General features: G+C 51.0%; 1 long non-coding RNA gene across 1 annotated transcript; it reads left to right on the top strand.

The window, feature by feature from the left end:
• Positions 1–364: 364 nt before the first annotated feature.
• On the top strand, positions 365–10,210 carry LOC309644827. Its single transcript, XR_014254619.1, has 2 exons — positions 365–4,320; positions 4,856–10,210. It is a non-coding gene; the product is annotated as an uncharacterized lncRNA (long non-coding RNA).
• Positions 10,211–15,389: the final 5,179 nt, after the last annotated feature.

Genomic DNA, 15,389 nt, shown 5'->3' on the forward strand with positions numbered 1-15,389 from the left:
GTCGGGCCCCAAGGGAAGCCCACCCCTGGCCACCCCCTGAGGAGGAGGCTGAGCTCCCCTCCTCTGCTCCCACCTTGGCCCATAAAATAGAAACTGCTTTCACTTCCACCTCCCAGAAAGACACTGTGGGCAAAGCCCCCACCCGGCTCTCCCATCTCCATCCCTGTCGTGGTGGACAAGTGACCGCTGTGATCGATTGTCAAGGGCGGGGCTGGTGCTACCATGAATCAAAGACCACCCTCTGCCCGCTCACCCTGGGCAAGGGCCTGGCGGATGGGGAAGCAGGGACAGTCCTTCCTGCCTCTCACGTGGGGTGGCAGCCCCCTCCTCTGCCAGCCCACAGACCTGGGCAGCAGGACCTGGCCTTCCGCTCTGGCCCCCCAGTGTAGTGGTGCAGACCAGACTCCCCTCACAGGCCCAGCTGGAGTCTAGGTGGCAGGGGTAGGTGGAGGAAGTCAGGCAAAGAGCAGGGAACCCCCTTCCGGTTTCAGAACTCTTAGGGGCCTAATTCCCCTCTCTGGTCTCAAGCTGTGCTTTTATTCTTTGAACAAAAGAATAACAAGTTTCCTCGAGTCAGAAACCATTTGCTCTTCGGCTGCAGCAGCGTCCTCTGCTTGGGGGTCTAGCTGGGGTCGGGGTGGGACGGACGGACAGAGGGGCGAGCCCACGGCGGGCCACCTCCAGCCCTCTGCTCCAGCCCAGAGCATACTCGTCTCTTTTTAGAGCCTTCCTTGGGGCTGAGACAGCGGAAGAGAACAATCTGTCATCTTGTCCCTGGGCTGAACCCATTAGTCTTTGTTCAGACGATCTCTTTAGACCTTAACTAAGGGATTCAGCTTCTTCCCACAGAGCTGAGGACAGCAGGAAAGGCAGAGGATGTTCAGGAGATTCTTCACAGTAAAGAAGGAAGTGACCTTGGGCCTCCTGTGTTTGGGGACAGTGTCAGGAGTTTATAAATATTCTCTCTTCCCATTGAGATAAGCTCCCAGCTCAGCTGTACTGTGATAATGCTGACAATGGGCCTCTTCTGGTCCCCTTGGTCTGTCTGCCAATTGATTGACACTTAGAGGGTGTAATGGGTTGGATGGTGTCCCCCCAAAATTCATGTCCACCCAGACCCTCAGAAGGTGACCTTATTTGGAAACAGGGTCTTTGCAGATGGAATTATTAAGGTTAGAGTTGAGATCATACTGAATCACGAGGTGCCCTAATCCAGTGAGAGTGTCCCTACAAGAGAGACTGACCACCTTAGAAACAGGGGGCCTGGCTTCCAGGCCAGGAACACCTCAGTGTAGGAACTTGCAGACCCTCATCCACCAGTTCTTCTCTGCCCGTGCCCACCCGTCCCCATGAGGATCAGGATATCCCCGAGCCCTTCCTCCTGCTCTTAGTAGACTATGCCCTGGGCACACCCCAAGTTCCTGCCAACAGTTTACCCCAACCTAGTAGTCAGCAAACTCAGTGCAGCTGGCACATCCCAGGAGACCTAAGGACAGAGCAAGGATGTCTGCCGCCAGCATCCTTTCTGTAGCCAGAAACGACTCCAAGTTATTCACAAACAGAATACCTCTTAAAGCAAGCCTGAAGATTACTTTGCAGCCCTTAACTTCATGAAGCGTTTAGACTTCCTTGGTTTAATGAATTTATGTGAAAATCTGGTTCTCCAAATCTGTGCATCCTCCTAAAAATAGTAATTCCGATCTCAGTGTGTTTTTCACAGTGTCGCCCCTTTGACACTAGCGATATTCTAAGCTTCATGAATTCCTTTAGTAACATGACATTCAACAGTTAGGTGGGATGTGTGGCACCCACTGCCGTGCCTGACGCAAAATAAGCTCACAAAAGATATTTCTTGCTTGAAAGAAATGCAGTAAGGCATGGTGTTCTCTTGTCTCTGCAGTTACCGCAGTGCAATTCTGACTAACCCTGTGGAGTCAGCACAAGCTTCACGGGTTCAAGGGGCCAGTCCCCAGCAAGACTGCACCCACTGCAGACACCAGCCACACTTCGGAGGCCCCCAGGCCACCCACAATTCTGACCAAGTGGCCACAAATCTGGAAGGTTTTCACAACCCCCATCAGGTTGAACTGTTTGCTAGAATGACTCACAGGGCTCAGGTGAGCACTGCCCTTCTGGTCACAGTTTTATTATAAGGGATACAGATCAGGCCCAGCCAAATGAAGAGGCCCCATGGCGAGGTCTGGAAGGATCTTCTGTTCCCTCTCCCCGTGAAGTCTGGGTGTGTCACCCTCCAGCACACCCATGTGTTCAACAGTCGGGAAGCTCCACCAGGTGTCAGGGCCCAGAGCTTTTATTGGGGTTTCACTGTAGGTAGGACTAGTTGAATCACTGACCAGGTGATTGAACTCAATCTCCAACCCTCCTACCCCATCCCGCCCCCAAAGTTTGGGTTGTGTCTTAGTCCATTCACGCTACTATAACAAAATATAGACTCTCTATATAACCTGTATAGTCTATATTTTGTTACAGACCGGGTGGCTATAAACAGCAGTCTATAACACCATAGACTGAGTGGCTTATAAACAACAAACATTTATTTCTCACACTTCTGGAGGCTGGGAAGTGTGGGATCATGTCACCAGCAGATTCAGTGTCTGGTGAGAGCCTGCTTCCTGGTTCACAGATGGCCATCTTTTCACTGTGTCCTCATATAGCCAAAGGGGCTACGAAGCTCCCTGGGGTCTCTTTTATAAGGGCACAGTCCCATTCATGAGGGCTCCACCCTCATGACCTAATCACCTCCCAAAGGGCCCACCTCCAAATACCATCAGATTGGGGGTTAGAATTTCAGCACGTGAATTTGGGGGAGACAAAAACATTCAGATCGTAGCAGGCTGACATCACCTGGCTCAAGGACCCAGCCTGCTAGTCACGTGGTTGGTCTCTATGGCTTGGCCACCCCCATCCTGAGTCGTCTCAATAACCTAAACTTAGCTGTGGACCTAGGCGTCCACCCTGTATAACAGGCACTCCTATCACTCAGGGAATTCCAAAGATTTAGAAGCTCCCTCCCAAGAACCAGTCACATTCTTTATTACACAAGAGCTCAGACCTTGAGTGATTATTTTAATAGGAGGTGCAACTGAACACAACACCTGAGTTCTCAGATTCTGATGGCCACTCTCTAAATGTATCTGAGTTAATCCCACAGCCCCGTGTGGCAGCACCTTCCACGAAATGCCATTAGATAAAAACTATCAAAAGATATTCTGATCTGTATCCTATCTATGACTCTCGAAGAATATCACACATGGATGCTTCTTCATATACGTTTTCCTGTCTTTTGGCATTTAAACTCTCCTCACCAAAGCTGCCCAGGCTCCTCTCTCCACTCCTTACTGTTGACTCCAAGAATTCAGCCCTGGGACTTCCCTGGTGGTCCAGTGGTTAAGACTCCACGCTCCCAATGCAGGGGGCCTGGGTTCGATCCCTGGTCAGGGAACTAGATCCCGTAACCAAGATCCTGTGTGCTGCAACTAAGACCCGGCACAGCCAAATAAATAAATAAATATTTAAATTAAAAAAAAAAAAGAATTCAGCCCTGACCTGGGCCCCAGTAGCTCTCAATGTTTCCTCTCCTCCCCCAGGAAATAAGCTGAGCTACAAAGACCATGCCTCCAATTTCATGAATGAAAGGAAAAAACTTTCCAAGCTGTGATGGTTAATTTAATGTGTCAACTTGACTGGCTATGGGATGCCCAGATTAAACATTCTTTCTGGGTGTTTCTGGATGAGATTAGCACTTGAATCAGTGGCCTCAGTCAAGCAGATGGTCCTCCCCAATGTGGGTGGGCCTCATCCAATCCACTGAAGCCTGAATAGAACAAAAGACCGAGGAAGGAGGGATCCACCCCTTTTCAGTATGAATTTCAAAGTTTGAACCAGAAGGGCTGCTGATGAGCACTTGATTCCTAAGAAGCAGATGCCCCTCCTCCCCCTCTGGTTCCCTGGGCCCTTTGCATTTCAGGAGCAACTCATTTGAATTCCTGTTTCTAACCAACTCTGTTTCCTGAACTTCTAAGCAATCCAGGTGCCCACTACTTGGAATGAAAAGGAGAGCACGTGTGTCTGCCTGGCCTGATCATGAACTGTAGTCTTCAGAGGGGAGGTGATGCTTCTAGACGTTGCCGGGTCATTCTCAACTGACCTCACCTGAGGACAGATGCAGTGAAGGGCACCCTTCCCTGCCCAGGGGCCTCCTCACAGACACCCTCAATTGTTTTTCTACAGCACTGTTTTCCTTGGGGCGGGGTCAACACAGAGCTCCTGGCCGGGAAGCCGTGGTGTAGAGAAAGGATGGTAAGTTCCAATCCAGCCTCCAGAACTCACTGGGTAATCTTGGACATGTTATTGGACTTGCTGAGCTATTTCTCTGCCCACAAGTTGGGGGCAGGAGGGACTCCCTTGCTCAGGCGTCCCACAGGCTGCCATGAGAACCCCAGACTTCAACCGTGCAGCAGAGGCCACGCCTCTGGGCGCCCTTCCCACCTCTTGCTCTTCTTCAAGAAGTCTCCCTCCTCGGGGCGGATTCCACGCCCCGCCCCCAGAATGTCAGCTTGCAGTGCCACTGACAGCCCTCCAAGCCCGGGGTCCCAGTGGGGTGAGCCCCACCCTCTGCTGAGCCCGGCCCTGTCACTGGTGGCCGTGCTCCCATCCCCACCTCAGAGAGGTAAACTCTACTCCTGTCCCCCACCTCCTCTCTGTGGAGGCAGAAGGAGCATGGTGAAAGGGTCCCCAATCCCTCGGGTTTCCAGGGATCCTACAAGCCATGCTGTGATGCTTAACTGCCAAATAGGAGAGGAGAAACAAATGACGTTTATTCTCCTCTCCCCAGCTCCCCCGACCCCCGTCCTGAGCATTCTGAGTGGAAACCAAACCCCGTGGGTGCCCAGCCAGGATCAGTTTGGCAGAAGTACATGGAGGGTGAGAAACTAATAAGATCCATTCAACTTGAAAGCTAATTTTATGTGACTGTGTCCATTTTTCCCCCAAGAAATTTCACACCTTGACACAAATGAGATTCTAAGAAAGAGAAATTTAATGTAAGTAGCATTTCCAACCGTGGAGGGGTATATGGAAATGGGCCTTTTTCTCTGTGACCAGTGGCCTCCTGAGATACATGAAAGGAAGCCCGCTCCCCCAACATGGTGTCCCTCCCACTACAGTAAAGCCCCAAATTGGCTCATCTCACAAGGACCTTGTACATCTGATGGTGTCTTTTGAAGGCAGGTCAGTGAGAATGATACCTGAGCTGCAATTTAGCTGGCATTACCTGGCATACAGTGAGTGCCCAATAAATGCTGGATGGATGGATGGATAAGTGAGTGAGTTATTCAACAGTCCCATCACAAGCCAACATTCATTAAAGCCTTTCCATAGCAATCTAGACATAGAAGAGTTGTTTGTGGAAAGGCAAGAACCGAATTTGCAAACCCTCCTGTTGGCTTCACAATAATTCATGCTCACCTGCGTCTAATAAAATATGGAAGCAATTTTACAGGAATGTTTTGTGCTTTAGCGATTCATTTAACTATTTCCTCCAGGGGGTAAGTCATATATTCTCATCCAGATGTGTGGGGAGTTCCACGAATAAATCTGCAAATATCAAGATGAGATGCTCCCCCCTGACCCCCGGCAGCACGAGTTCTTGCTAACGGAAGCATGAAAGTGGAGACCAACGGAAGTCATTCTGGCCTCTGCTCCCAATCACCATGACCAAGCCCAAAGCTCACCGTGCCTGACCCCCCCCCTACTGCAGTGACCTGAAACGGCTAAAGGAGCTGAGTGCCCAAGTCACTTCAAGGAACTTTCCTCTGTCAAGTCCATGCCCGGTGCTTGGCAGGACCTCGGAGAGATGAGATGCTCTCCACCCCATCAGCCCCGACTCGAGAACACCAGGAAGGACACTCAGGTGCCACCGCTGCTGCCACTGTCCCTGCAGACCCCAGCCACGGCCCTTCACTGAGCTGAGTCCGCCTGTGTCAGCTGCCCCCCAACTCCTTGCAGATTCAAGAACCGATGAATACAGATGAGCAACACCTGCCCGGAGCTGCCTGGCGTTCCATTCACGTCCTGATTTTCTGGGTCACCGATTTTTTTAATTAAACTTTTAATTTTGAAATAGTTGTAGATTCTCATGCAGTTAAGAAATAATACAGAGTGACCCCCAAGTCCCAATTCTTCCTCAATTCTTCCTCCCCTGCCCCTGTCCCCTGTGGTAATATCTTGCAGAATAGTAGTACAATAGTGAGTCACCAATTTTTTAAAATGTCACATCCCATGCCTATTTCCTAATGTGTGATAAGAAGTATATTTTCACCCAATGGAGGCTCTTGGCTCCCCTTTCCCACTCCCAAACCTGCTTGACTTCACCACCCAATTATTTCCCACTTTGATAAAGGGCACAGTGTACCCAGCCCCACATTCAGGATTTCTCTCCCTCTTCCTTGCATTTTCTCACTTTTTTTGAGGGGGGGGCCAAAAAAGTCCTGAATCCACCCACTTGTCACTCTCTGGACCACAATGACCCTGGCGTTAGCCACTGTCAACGTTCTTCAGCAGAACCAGCTAAAGAATTTGCAGGGCCCAGTGAAAATTGAATGTACAGAGCCCCATGTTCAAAAACTAAGAGGGACTTCCCTCGTAGGTCAGTGGTTAAGAATCCACCTGCCAATGCAGGGGACACGGGCTCAAGCCCTGGTCCAGGAAGATCCCACATGCCACGGGGCAACTAAGCCCGTGCACCACAACTACTGAGCCTGTGCTCTAGAGCCCACGAGCCACAACTACTGAGCCCGTGCACCACAACTACTGAAGCCCGTGCACCTAAAGCCCATGCTCCGCAACAAGAGAAGCCACTGTAATGAGAAGCCTGCGCACCACAACAAAGAGTAGCCCCCGCTCGCCGCAACTAGAGAAAGCCCGCACGCAACAACAAAGACCCAAAGCAGCCAAAAATAAATAAATTAATTAATTTTAAAAAAACAAACAGAAACTATTAGGAATTTCAATATGGCAGCAGCACAGCATCACACCAAGCTCAGGGCACTGGTCCCACACCCACGAAGCCCCCCCTGCCCCTCAACCAGAGACCGCCAGGAGCACAGCTGTCGACGAAAAGTTGGGCTTGTTAATTTGATGCAGCAGGAGTGACCACACACCATGGGAGCCCTGGGACATCTCAGTCAGGACCTGGTACAGGACCTGGGCTTCTGTCATATGATCTGGGGGAGGGTTCAGGGAACCAAGCCTTCACTCTGGGTTAGATGCTATCAGGAATCAGGGGTGGTGCTATGATTGGGCATCTTAATAATTCCCATCTAGAAGGTAACAAGGATGAGACGAAGCTAGAACTGTGATAAGTTTAAAAAGAAAAGAAGAGTCACGTTAGCCAGGATAGGAGAGGTTTGGTTGATTTTGCGGTTTGGATGATGTCCATGCTTTGTCTGTGTTCAGACGTGATTTCGGAAGAGTCTTGTTGCTGTCTTAACCCATCGTGGTCACGGAGTGGCCTTGTCTGAGGTTGGTGATCCGTGAAATTGTTTATGTCCAACAGGAAAATGCCTTTTTCTCTTTCTCACCCGTCGTCTCTGGCTCAGCTGCCTGCAAGAGCCCGCACTTGCCTCCCCATCTTCATGCTCTTCTCCACACAGCAGCCAGCGTGCTCCTGTTAAATCATAAGTGAGATCCTAGCTCTCCTCTGCTTAAACTTCCAGTGGTCTCTGTGTGAGTTGAACTCTGTCCAAGTCCTAACCCCCAGTATCTGTGAATGTTAACTTAGTTGGAAATAGGGCCTTGCAGATGTAATTAAGTTAAAGATCTCAAGATGCTATCATATTGGATTTAAGTTCTAAATCCAATGACTGGTATCCTAATATAAAGAGGGTACAGAGTATAACTGCATCACTTTGCTGTACAGCAGAAATTAACACAACATTGTAAATCAACTATACTTCAATAAAATCTTTTAAATTTCTATTTCTTTCTTTAAAAAAAAAAAAAGAGGGCACAGAGCACACACACACAGAGAATAGCAGGTGTAGACGGAGACAGACTTTGGAGGGATACAGCAACAGCCAAGGAACGCCTGGGCCCACCAGAAGCTGGGAGAGGCAGGGAAGGCTCCCCCCGACCCAGATTCTTTGCAGGGACCATGGCCAATACCCTGATTTTGGACTTCCGGCCTCCAGAACTATGAGAAAATACATTTCTGTCTTAAATCACCAAGTTTGCGGTACTTTGTTGCCCCAGCCCTAGAAAACGAACACAGTCCCTTATTGCAATTAGAAAAGAACCTCAATCCCTTCCCCGGACCGCCAGCCCCCATGGGACCTTCTTCTCTCCAAACTCTTTCACACACAACTTCTCCCATTGGCCCCCACGCTCCAGCCACACCTGCCTAACTTTTCCTCCATCGCACTGGCCCTTTGCACATGCTGTGCCCGCTGCCTGGAATCCACCCCTCTGATCTTTTTTTTTTTTTTTAATATTTATTTATTTGGTTGCATCGAGTCTTAGTTGCGACCCACAGGATCTTTGTTGTGGTGTGCGGGATCTTTAGTTGCTGCGTGCAGGATCTTTAGTTGCAGCATGCGAGCTCTTAGTTGCAGCACATGGGATCTAGTTCTCTGACCAGAAATTGAACCCGGGCCCCCTGCATTGGGAGCACGGAGTCTTAGCCACTGGACCGCCAGGGGAGTCCCTGCACCCCTCTGATCTTTACACAGCTGGTCCCGGTCATCATTTCGGTCTCCATGCAGATACCACATCCTCTGGGAGGCCTTCATTAACGTCCTTGGTTAAAATAACACTCCCCTGCCTGCTACTTACCCTCTATCCTGTTGCTGATTTAATTTCCTCTTGACACTGCAATTCTGTCATTTATTGGTTCACATGTCTGTTGTTTGTCTCCACCCCCGATGTGAGGGCTGCATGGAGTCAAGAACATCCCTGGTCTCCCAGCTTATTTTTATTGAACAAACACACATATCATGTTTACTGTATGCCAGGCACTCGGCCAAATGCTTTACAAATGTTACCTCATTTAACCTTCATGAATAATATATTTTACAGATGAGGAAACCGAGGCACAGAGAGCTTAAGTCACTTGCCGAAGGTCACACAGCTTGTCAGTGGTGGAGGCGCCCAGAGTCGATGAGCTTAAACCCTCTGCTTGACACAGAAGACGTCAGTCAGTGTCTGCCGGATGGGTGGATGTCCCCTGAAGAGTGAGCACCAGCCCCTCGCCGGTAACCTACCAGGTGGGAGGGAAAGGGACCTGTGTCTGCACCTCACCCACTGCTCCCAGTAAGGCTCAGGGGTGAGTGAGGGAGAAAAGAGCAGCACTGTGGAGGGTTCTAGAACAGCTCCTAGCCCCCCGGGTACGGGATGCCTCGCAGGGTGTCAGGCTCCCCTCTGTTCCCACGCCCCTCTCACCTACATCTCCCCAGCGTGCCCTCTGCCCAGCTACCTGTCTACCTGGGCCCTGAGCCCCTGTGGGAGGGAGTCCAGCGTTCACCAGCAGTTCCTGCACCGGCCCCTCAGTGCCCTGTGACCCCTGCTCTGTGACTCTGCCTCCAGCTGATCAAGCCCACCACGTCCTGGAGCTGCTTCGGCAACCAGGCCCCCAAGGGTCAGCCAGGGCCTGGACCCCGGGCCGTAGTCCACCCTCGTCCAGCCACAGCGCCTGGGGCTGCCAGGCCCGGGAAGCGGGTGTCTTCTTCTCTGTGCTCTGGCACTTTCTGGCATGTTTTACATGATATTAGCACTTAGGTGCATTGGTCATCACTCCTAGGAAGCAGAAAGGAAGTGGGTGGATGGAGAAATACATTTTGTAAAAAGGAGAGGGAGGGCTTCCCTGGTGGCGCCGTGGTTAAGGTGGCCTGCCAATGCAGGGGACACGGGTTCGAGCCCTGGTCCGGGAAGATCCCACATGCCACGGAGCAGCTAAGCCCGTGCGCCACAACTACTGAGCCTGTGCTCTAGAGCCCGCGAGCCACAACTACTGAGCCCATGTGCCACAACTACTGAAGCCCGCGTGCCTAGAGCCCGTGCTCCACAACAAAGAGAAGCCACCGCAATGAGAAGCCCGCGCACCGCAACGAAGAGTAGCCCCCGCTCGCCGCAGCTAGAGAAAGCCTGTGCACAGCAACGAAGACCAATGCAGCCAAAAATAAATAAATTAAATAAATAAATAAATTTTCAAAAAAAGGAGAGGGAGCGATGGAGGGGAAGCACCATCGGAAATGAGGATGTGAGCGCCGCCCGGGGAAGAAACTGGAGGTGGGCACGGCTGGACGTGAGGGAGAGTAAGAAAAAGTACGCTTTCACCCCAAGCCCCGGAGGAGAAGAAACTGCTCCCGAGGGCCCGGCCGGCCACCTCCAGGGCCTCAGCGACCCTTCCGGCTGGAGGCCTCGTGGTTAGCCCGGTTCATGATCAACGGTGAGTTTTTATTTTCAGGTAAAAAATAATAATAATAGAATAACTATCTGGTTCCTTAGGCAACTCCTTTTCCTCAGCGGTTCTCTCGGGCCCTAGAAGGCTGTAAACGGAGTTTATGGCTGCCCCTGGGTTTCCTTTACGGTCTTCGGAGCTTCTGTGTCCTGCTGGCTGAGAGGTGGAATTGAAAGCAGCTCTCAGCCACGAGCAGCCTCTGTCTCCAGAGGCATCCGATGCCGCTGATTCCACACTAACGGGAGGCACTTCTAGATGAAGTTTTCCACCCGCCTGGACCGTAGGAAAACCTGCTACCAAAATATCCAGCTGCCTGTTCTAGACTGAGAGAAGTATTTCCCACGTCTCCTCGTCAGCATTCTCCACAAGCAGTCAGGACCCGGGAAAGGGAGCTCTGACTCACGAAACCTCCCTGGATTAAAATGAGCGTTCTCCTCCACCGCTCTTAAAATTACATCCGTCGTATGCGTTACACTTCACTATTTACAAAGCAGTTTTGCAAACATGTTTTCACCTGGCTTTCACGTGTCTTCTAGGGTGAAAACTCACTCAGGAAGCTTTCCTGACGTGACCCCAGCCCCCCTCTGTGAGCGAGGGAGGGGGGGTAGCCTCGATGGGTGGGTCCGAGTCCTGGGCCAGTTTGGAGCCCATTTGCTAGTGGGAAGGTCACTGTTATCTAAGGGCTCACACGTCCCTAGGACTCACCTCTCTCCTTTGACTTGTGATCCTGATGAACCTAGGGAGTGATGAGACTCAGGCCTGGCCAACCCTCCTCCCTGGCCTCCTCCTCCTCCTCCCATGCGGATGTAACAGAGTGCTGGGCCGGCCACCCCCACCCTCTTCTCTCATGAGGAGTGAGGTGCTCAGTCCAGACCAGCTGGTTCTTAGGGTCTGAGGGCCGATATGGTTTGTCTTGTTCTCTGCTTCTCTCTGATTACATCTTCTGGGACTGACAGATATGAATAATTGGACTTTTGTCCCAAATTCCTGGACCTTGGGAAAGAGGGGGCTCCGTAGGATCCAGCTTGGATCACAAAGTTTCCACACCAGGATTTGGGACCCAAGTCAAGAGACACTTTCTTACTCAGGGACCATGTCAGGGAGGAGGAGATTGACAAGGCCAGATGAGGGTGTTGCTGATGTATCAGTCAGGAAAGGTTAGGTTATGCTGCTGTAACAAACAGCCCCCAAAATTTCAGTGGCAAAGAAAAAGAGAGGGAGAAAAGGAGGAAGGGAGGGAGGGAAGAAGGAAGTAAGAAAAAAGAGAGAGAGAGTGAGGGAGACAGGGAGAGAGGCTGGTTTCTCATCATCTTCATTGTTAGCTGCAGGTCAGCTGTGGTTTTTCTCCCTGTCCTCTTTATTCTAGGACCAAGGCTAAAGGGGCCACTTCTACTGGCACATTCTGGGTTTGCAGCAGAGGGAAGGGGTAATGTAGGACAAGAAAATGGGAGGGGATCCTGGGAAAGAGGGGTGAGGGAGCAAAGAGAATGAAACAGATCCTTCCTGACCCCCAGGAGCTCCACTCACATCTCATCCCATGGCCAAGCCTGATGTCAGTGGGTTGGGAATTGTAATCCTTCCTTAGGGATGGCCCCGTAGGGACGAGCAGCTGATGTCGTGGCAATCAAACGGCTGCCCCACCTGGCCGCAATACAAACTAGCACCAGAGTCTCACTTGTCTGTCCCTGCTGTGTGCCGCCAGGCTGTCACGAGCAACTCTCCTAAATCAGAGCTGAGAATCAAGGATAAAGGGCAAAAGTGAATCCCATTTTATAGACAAGGAAACTGCAATTTCAGAGGGCGAGTTTGGCAAAAGCAGACCAGATACTCCCTCAGCCCACCTTCTCCTCCTGGGCACACGGATGACATTTCCCGGTGGACTGGTTCTAGGACACAGAATATGCATAGGACTCATGCATGCTGCTTCCACACCCGAATATAAGCCTCTGTCAACCTCCCACCCTCTCTCTTCCCCTCCGACATTCGCTGTGAAGGCCGTGTTTCAAGACGGCAGCATCCAGAATTGGAAGGAGCAGGAGTCCCAGAATCAGCGCTCAGCTTGCCGCCCTGCAGAGCCCCCAGGTCTGCAGCACACGGGGACCTGAGTGACAATCCTCCAGCGTGTCAGGGCACGGAGAGACTAACACACCTCACAACACAGTAAGTCAGGACACAGAGCTGGGGAACCGTGAAGCTGGGAGACGGGCCCCAGGTATTTGGGTTTGGGTTCCCCCAAAAGCAGAGCCTGTGACAAGGACTGGGTCAGGTAGTTGTACCGGAGGTGATCCTGGGAAAGAGGAAGGAGGGAGCAAAGAGAATGAAACAGATCCCTCCAAAAGAGACGGGAAGTCCTGACCCCCAGAGGCTCAGCTCGTAACCTTATTTGGATGTAGGGTCGTTGCAGTTTGTTGAGATGAGGTGATACCGGAGTAGAGTGGACTGCTAATCCAAGGTGACTGGAGTCCTTACAAGAAGACAGAGACACAGGGAAAGCACGTGAGGACAAAGGCAGCGCCTGGAGCGACGCAGCCACAAGCCCAGGGACGCCAAAGGGAGGAGCGCCCTACAGCTTTCAGGGGAAGCACGACCCTGCCAACACCTCGATTCTGCAGTCCTAGTCCCAGAACTGTGACACAACACACGCCAGCTGTTCTAAGCCACCCAGTTTGTGGCACTTTGTTGTGGCAGCCCTAGGAATCTAATAAGGCGAGAAGAAGGAAAAGCTCATCAGCGGTGATTGAGCTGTCACCCCTGAAGGCCACCGGCTCTCAATCCACCCAGGACACCTGAGCACCCAGGAGACTGTGACCCAGACTCGTCCCTCCAAGACCACAGACCGGGGCATCTGTGCACCAGCTCCTGCTCCCACTGGTGAAAGCTGTCCCTGGGGCCCGCTGGTGGCAGGGCCACCCCTGCACATGGCCTGAGCTCACCAGCTTTCCATTGAGCTGCAGATGACGTCAGAGGTGGACGTGGGGACATGGGGTGGGGCAGGCACCAAGAGCATCTGCTGCACCAGGACGAGGGTCCTGACCCATCATCTCTCAGTAGCACCACTTTACTCCAAGTTCAAGGTGAAGACTGAAAGTCACCCAGGCAGACGTACCATTCACCGTATGCACTTTGGGACCTCTTATTTCATATATGTGCATGGATGAACTTGTCAAGATGTTACGAAGGGGAGAAAGGAGGAAGGGAAAGAGGAGAAAAAAAGGAGAGGAAAGTCAATATTATTATCGTCATTTCAGGGAACCTGGGACACAGTTTAAGTGATGTTTTCCTGGCAGCACAGCTAGCGAACATCTTCACACTAATTTACACGAAGCCCACCTTACTCCCAAAGCCCACAGTCATTTTGAACACAGATGATTTTTTCTTCCTTTACAACCTGAAGAATCCACAGTCACAAGCACATCTGATCTGTTAAAGACAAAACTGGGACGTAAACTGACTGAAACATTGTTCACGCTTGTGATGAATGGTTAAAAGATATACATATATTTATTCGTGCACAAAAATTGCACAACCTTGGCTATGGATCCACACAATTTAGGGGTTTGAAGGTGTGAAACGAACGGGCTCAGATTCCTGACACTGACATCTTGTACTCTCGCTTTGTAAACCAGGATGGAGATTTCTAATTGTTGCTCATAACTAATTTAAGGGTCATGCTAGCTGCTATAACAAATAAACTGCGTCAGGGCTCAAAGAAATTCACGCACCTTGGGAGTTTATTTCTTGTTCACTTAGAGTCCTGAATTGGGGTCTGGAATCATCCTCTATGCAGTGATTCAGTGACCCAGGTCCCTTCCATCTTGTGGCTCCTCCAAGGTTACTGTGCTTGTCTGCACCAACCCAAGGGAAGGAAAGAGAGTTATACGACACATCTGGTTCTTAAAGGGTGACTATATAACATATCTCCCAAACCAGGACACTTTTGAGAGTGAAAGGAGGTGTTATTAAGAATTATACCAAGACAATAAACTCAGTAAGGGCAAACTCGGATATATGATCTCCCTACTTCATAACCACCTTGATCTGGAAACAACCCGCTTCACTTTGCTTCACATGCTATTGGTGAACACGGCCACATGGTATTCCACTGATCTGTTTTTGTGTAACGAACCACACTGAAACAGTGGCTTGAAACAATAACCAAACATTTTTTGGTTCACAAATGTGGAATAGTCTGGGCTCAGCTGGGTGGCTCTGGCTCAGGGTCTCTCACATGGCGGGAGGGGGACCGGGAGGACTCAACCGGGGGCCTCGTGCACATTTACCTCCCTGTGGTCTCTCCAGCATGGCAGCTCCAGGGCAGCCAAACTCATGCAAAGTGGCTCAGGCTCCAAATGACCCATGTCACAAAAGAGAGCCAGGCGGAAGCTGCATCACCTTCTGGGTCCTGGCTCGGAAGTCCCACAGATCACATCTGCTTACTCTATTGGTTGAGGCTGTCACAAAGACCCACCCCTGGTCCACCTCTCAAGGGGAGAGAAGCAAGTACAGATGAGACCAGAAACAGTGTCAATGTCATTTTTGGGAAAACACAGCCTGCCATGTATGAGCCCACCAAAATATGAGAAGCGATGGGTGCTGCTGGAAAACAGAGACAGGCTGGGCCTCCCTTTCCCACCTCTCTCAGTCAGTTCAGGCTGCTGTAACAGAAATACCATAGACCAGGTGGCATGTAAACAACAGACATTTATTTCTCACGGTTCTGGAGGCTGGAAGTCAAGGACCAAGGCATCAGCAGATTCTGTGTCTGGTGAGCACGCACTTCCTGGTTCACAGATGACGTCTTTCCCCTGTATCCTCATGTGGCAGAAGGGGCAGGGGAGCTCCCTGGGGTCTCTTTTATAAGGGCACTAATCTCATTCATGAGGGCTCCACCCTCATGACCTAATCATCTCCCAAA

The sequence above is a fragment of the Balaenoptera physalus genome (assembly GCF_965194825.1).
Source record: "Balaenoptera physalus genome assembly, chromosome: 16".
NCBI classification, from domain to species: Eukaryota; Metazoa; Chordata; class Mammalia; order Artiodactyla; family Balaenopteridae; genus Balaenoptera; species Balaenoptera physalus.